The following is a 6338-nucleotide window of genomic DNA, read 5'->3' as shown; positions in this document are numbered from 1 at the left end:
TCTGTACACACTGCCAGGGTGTCCTGTGCTCACTGGGATTTGAGCTGCAGTCATGATAGAGAAGGAGATTTGACACGGATTCAGAAGACGTGGTCCCAACCCTGCCACACTACTCCCAGGGTGTGGCCCTGGGCTGGTCCCTTTGCCTCTCTGGGCCTCAGTTTCCCCAGCTCCAACGTAGCAAAGGCTGTGCTTAAAATCTGCCAGAGGGGTGGGGTTGCATTTCTTGAGCACCTGCACCCACACCTGGGTTTTTAGGTTGACTGTGACATGGAATCACAGACACTGACTCTACTCCAGAAATCATCTGCAAAATGGGAAGTTTAACTATTTGAGAGGGAGACTGGGCAACACTGGTGGAGTGCCTGCATCCAGTCAGGGAGCCTCGGGGCCTGGCAGGAAGGAGGCGGTAACTGAGAGCACGGGATGGCCTGCTGTGCCTAAGCTTAGACCTCAGGGCTCAGTGTTGGGAAACCTGAGGAGATCAGATTGGGTGGACATCCTCTTCACAGAGGGAAGTCCTGGGAAAAAGAAATGCCAATATCCAGGTGACCAGGCCTCTCTGAGTGGCCTCCTCTCTTTCTCCAAGCCCCTGACTGAGGCTCCAGCCTTTCCTACTGTGGGCTGCCTTGTCCACTTTGGCATGTCCAACACCAGTACCAGGTTCCTCCCCTTCCTCAAGAACCTTCCACAGCTCCCCACTGCCAAGCTCTTTGGCAAAGCTTCCAGGCCCCCATCTCCTGCTGCTCACCTGCTTCTATCAGACCTTTCTCTCTTCTCCAAACCCTCTGGGCTTCCTTACTTCTGTGTCTCTACTCACTGCGGTGCAATGGAAAAGAGCCAGTGAATTTCAGAGGTGGTAGGGCGACTTTCAAGGCTCTGTGACACTGTGACATTTTGATGAAACTGGAAGGGCCCTTGTGAGTGATTTGACTAAATGAGTCAAACAGAAATGACACCATGTGACTTCCAAAACTGGATCATAAAAACATTATTCAGTTTCCATTCTGTGCCTTTGAATCCAGAACGGGGACAGGCTGTCCACGTGCAGGTGTTCTGGCCAACGGCCACCGTCAACTGCCAGACAGATGAATGAAGAACCCTCCAGGTGATTCCATCCCCCAGATATCAAGTCACCTAGCCATTATGCCCAGCTGAGGGCTGACACCTTGGAGCAGAGGCTATGTGGTAACTAAAACCGTGATATCACTTTGCTGACTGTGTAGTCAAAGCTATGGTTTTTCCAGCAGTCATATATGGATGTGAGAGCTGGACCATAAAGAAGGCTGAGTACTGGAGAATTGAAGCTTTCGAACCGTGGTGCTGGAGAAGACTCCTGAAAGTCCCTTGGACAGCAAGGAAATCAAATCAGTCCATCCTAAAGGCAATCAACCCTGAATGTTCATTGGAAGGACTGATGCTAAAGCTGAAGCTCCAACACTTTGGCCACCTGATTTGAAGAGCCAACTCACTGGAAAAGACCCTGGTGCTGGGAAAGATTGAGGGCCAGAAGAGAAGGGGGTGACAGAGAATGAGATGGTTGGATGGCATCACTAGCTAAATGGTCATGAGTATGAGCAGACAACAGGGAGCTGGTGGAGGACAGGGAAGCCTGGTGCTACAGTTCATGGGGTCGCAAAGAGTTGGACATGACTGAGCAACTGAACAACAACAGCTAAAACTGTGCTTTATGACACAAAGTTTTGATGTGGTTTGTTACTCAAGATTAGTAGCAGAAACATCTATTAAGCAAGCTCTTTGAGGGGGACATCTAGCATTTGTTGTTTGTCCACTATAACTGAAATAGGACCTCGTGGAGTTACCTGAGAAGTCTCATTGCATGTCCTGCCATGAAAGCTGCTGCCTGCTCCCCAGTGCTTCAGGGAGCCCTCTCACTTACATGCATAAAGCTGGAATCCCTGCAATTTTGAGGAGCATCCTCGGTTTTATCAGGGAACCCTCAGAATCATCCAAAACTGGTGGAGATGCTTAATAAAACCTCTTTGCACTTTTAAATTTAAAATAACAGTTTATTCGGCTTTTGTCATTGTCAACTCAAGATGCAGTGATGGTTTGCTCATCTACCATGAGCAGAAGGAAGGGCAATGTGACCTGAGGCCTGAACAGTCAGGCCAGGTGTTGAAGATCCTTTCTTGAGTCAGCAGGGCTAAGCCCACCAAGCCTCACTCCTCTGTTGTACACCTGTCACTGACCCAGAAGTCCCAGTGTTCTAGGCCACCCATTATCATCTGGATCATCCACCCCAAGCTTCTCTGCCCAAATTCTCATCTGATCCAACCTCATCTCCTTTTCCTTCCCTAGTCTTCCAGACCTTTCCATCTTCTCACTTTGAAAGAATGCCTAAGCATATCCTTTGACTTCTGAGAAATCAAAGCCAATGGGAAATGAAATGAGTTGCTTATGACCCCCACATGTACCCCCCACAAACAGTTCAATTCTTTCAAAAATTAAATAGCAGAAAAATGTAAACTTGTTGAAGGACGTGGGTGTTCTAATGTCTGAGAAAGATGTGAGGGATGTATGGAGGGCTTCACTGCCCCCTCACCTGCACAGGACCAGCTGTGGGGCTGGAGAAGGGGGTTGGGGGCAGACCCTGCAGGGCCTTGTGAGCAGTGGTGAGGAGTCTGGATTTCGCTCTGGGTACCACAAAAAGTCCATAGACAAGCTTGAAGCAGAGGCAGGTGATTGGTCATGCAATTTAAAAGACCCAACCCTCTGGCGGCTGAGTGGAGAATGGTGCAAGATTGGAAGGAGGGAGACCAGTGAGGAGGCCGGAGCAGGGGTTCATCGGAAAGATGATGGGAGGGGAACCAAGGTGGAGGTGGACATAGACACAGTGGATCAATTCATAAGGATTTATAGGCGGTGGTTCTAACACTGGAGGTAGGAACAGAGCAGCCTTAGCCACTGGCCTGGGAATCAAGTTCTGGTCACCCTCGAGACACCGCCCTTTAAGGTGGGACTTCCTCCCCTCTAACCCTTCCCAAGGCAGGCTGGACAGGAAGTTCCACCCTACTTCTTTCTGAGCCCACCTCCCAGGAGCTAAGGTTTGGGTGTTACCAAGAGACCAGGAGAGAAAGAGACCCTGGATCCTGGGGAAGGGTAATAGATTGTGAAGGTCCCTAGAGGGGTCTCTGATGATGCTTCCTCCTCAAAGAGGCCTTCTCTGACCACCCAAAGGTGCCTCACCCTCTCTCTTCCCTCCTTGATATGTATCCGTGTTTATCTTTTTAACCCTCAAGACCATCTCAAAATAGCCTTTTTGTTTGCTAATTTACTTATTCTTGTTTTCTTAGAATTTATTGTTAAAGATCTGTCTTGTGGAGTAAGACTGAAGCTCCAGAAGGGCAGAATTGGTAGCCACTTAGTGAATGAATAAATGATGCAGTCAGGAATAAACCTAATACATTGGGTTACAATAGACTAAATAATAAATATAAACTAGATAATTTAACTCTCTGACATTTAAGTGAAAAAGAAAACAAGACATGGAGGGGAAGTTCTTTTTAAAAATCACTGGAAGATACAAAAGGACTTAAAAAGGACTTCAATACTTCTTTGCCCCTCAAGGCGATAAGCTGGCATCAAATAATTCTGTGAAAACTGCTCTAAATGTTCTCTATGGCTTTAACGGAGCTGTTTGGAGGAAAAACTCCTGCCTTCCTCTAGGAAAGACTCATTGGGCATCTCTTGCTAGCAATGTCAAGTACCCTTCCTTGTTCTCAGTTTAGCTGATTAGAGGTACACAAATTAATCAACAGAAACTTCAATAGAGTTGGGAGATCAGAATGGAGAACTCTCACATCCAAAGACAATAGCCGAGCCCTGACAGGAAGAAGAAAGCCTCCTTTTCTCTCTTGGCAAGGACTCAGCCAATGAAAAGCCATGGACCCTTTGTTTACTACAGCCCTCCCAACTTCCTTTCCCCCTCTACAAAAGTGTTCTCCTTCTCTTGCCATGGGGGGACATGCACACAGCTCACCATGTTGCGGACCCCAAGTTACACCTTTCTGCTGGTCCTGCATAAGCTCATCTTTGCTGAAGAAATAACTGGCAGTCTTTTAGTTCTAGGTCAACAGAGGTAAGAGGGTCCCAAAGGCTCACACTCTAGAAATTCTAACCACAGCAAGCAGAAATTAAGCACTTACTGTGTGCCAGCCTTGGTGCCAATAAGCACCTCAGAAAACAAAAAATGATCTCATTTAAATAGCCTCACACTCATTTTAAGGTATTATTATTATTATCCATTTTACATATAAGAAAGTGCCAGTCACTCAGTCACGTCCGACTCTTTGCAACCCCATGGACAGTAGCCTGCCAGGCTCCTCCATCCATGGAATTCTTCAGGCAAGAATACTGGAGTGGATTGCCATTCCCTTCTCCAGGGGATCTTCCCAACCCAGGGATCAAACCTGGGTCTCCCTCATTACAGGCAGATTATTTATCATCTGAGCCACCAGCGAAGCCCACCGATAAGAAAACTCAAGATTAGAAGGCTAAAGGGCCTCACCAAGTCAACCAGTGACAGTGATGGAATGTGAACCCCATTCTCCTGACTCCAAAAGTCTTGCTCTTTAATGACCTCCTGATGCCAGGGTTGAGGCTGGGGATGTATAAAGCTGTCCTGTGGCAGGGAAACCTATCTGTAGAATGCTGTCTGATGGTTCTCAACAAGAAGAGATTGGCCGTTTTCCTCACTGTCTGGCCGAGAAAGAGCCTTGGGGTGGGGCTTGGGGAGCAGTTGCTCTGAGCAGACAATACATGGCCAGAGTCTAAGTTTCAGCAGACATACAGTCATTGGGCTTTATTTTTAGAAAAAGAGCTTGTTTGTAAAGAACCGACCTGAGAGCTTCCTTGCTCATTTTGTGAGCTGCTGCTGCGTCCGCGCCTCCTCAACTTGGACCTGAAGATATGAGATGCCTAGTATTTCTGCAGAATCTCTATGGCAACAGGAGCCTCGCTGCCCCTCAGCTCTAACCACAGATAAGACCTGTGGTTAGACAAAGAAGACCTTACCATGCTCACGCATATACCTGGTTTCCCCTTCCTCCTGATCACACTTCCCTACCCCTTGAAGTCAAGCTAGATCATGTGACCTGCTTTGGCCAATGAAATGTGAGTGAAAGCGATGCTTCCTGGTGGAAGACTGGAAGTGCTGGTGCTTGTCTCCCTCCTTACGCTTTCTTTGCTCTGGGGACTGTGCAGATTTGGGGACAAATTCAGCCCAGGGCTTCCCTCTGCAGCTTATGAACAGAGACAGTGTGGTAAGTGGAGAGGGCTTGAGCCCTGCAGCTAAATCATCAGGTTTAAACCCCAGCTCTGTCATTTTGCAGCTGTGCAACCTTGGGCAAGTCACTGCAATTCTTGATGCCTCAGTTTCCCCACTTGCAAAATAGGGACTATCCTGATACCTACCTCATGGTGCTGTCATGAGGTTAAATGAGATCAAATCCCAAAGTCTTAGTGCCAGGCTCAGCAGGCAGCAAGCACTCCATAAACATCTTTCAGGAGGATGGGCAGGAGGATATTTTATTTTTGCCTCTTTCATCTCTCCCCTGGGACCTGAGATGCACCCATCCACCACCCTTCCGGACTGAGGTAAGTCACATGCTGGGAACACAGAGAAGATGAGGAGGGGAGAGGGCAGGTGAAAGCTGAGAAAGGAGTGGAGACCTTTGTCATCTTGGGAATGGGAGTTAGGCCAGAGGGCAGCCCTCCAGCAGTGTGCAGTCAGTTTAATGACTTTGAACTTGCTACTTCTGAGTGTTGACCCTCCTCGTGCACTGTGGAATTGGGGGTGGGGGACCTGAGGAATGAGAGATCAGCCAAGCCGAGAGCTGAAGAAGGCAGTGAGAACTGAATTAAGGTCCCCCCTTGCCCATCCACAGGTCCTCAGAGGTGTCTGGCATTTTTCAGTCATGGACTGAACCATCTCTCATAGGCTGTAGCTACATCTGCCAGATGCCCCCCGCGAAGTCTTGAACAAGGAAAGAAACACCCAGACCCTGAAGGAGGGTCCTTTGGGGAGACTCGTCCCAACTGCAGGGAAAGAGGAATCTTTTATTGAAAGCATAAAGTTCTCAGCTTGGGGTCTGGCGTGGCATCTGAGAGGCCTCGGTCTTCTAGGAGAACTCTATGCCCCTGCCGGGGGCTGACGACGGATGGGATTGTTCGTCAATGGGGGCAGTGGCTGGACCCTTTCTCAGGGCAGCAGCAGGCGAGAAGAGGGGTGGAGGGGTGGAGAGGGACCTGTTGAGGAGCTGAAGAGACTTGGAGCTGGGGACCGTGTCAGGCCAAGCCTTTCCAGGACTGGTTCC

This window comes from Budorcas taxicolor, chromosome 13 (genome assembly GCF_023091745.1).
Source record: "Budorcas taxicolor isolate Tak-1 chromosome 13, Takin1.1, whole genome shotgun sequence".
In the NCBI taxonomy this organism is placed as follows: Eukaryota; Metazoa; Chordata; class Mammalia; order Artiodactyla; family Bovidae; genus Budorcas; species Budorcas taxicolor.
The sequence above is the reverse complement of the archived record's forward strand: the minus strand, read 5'-3'. Positions refer to the sequence as shown.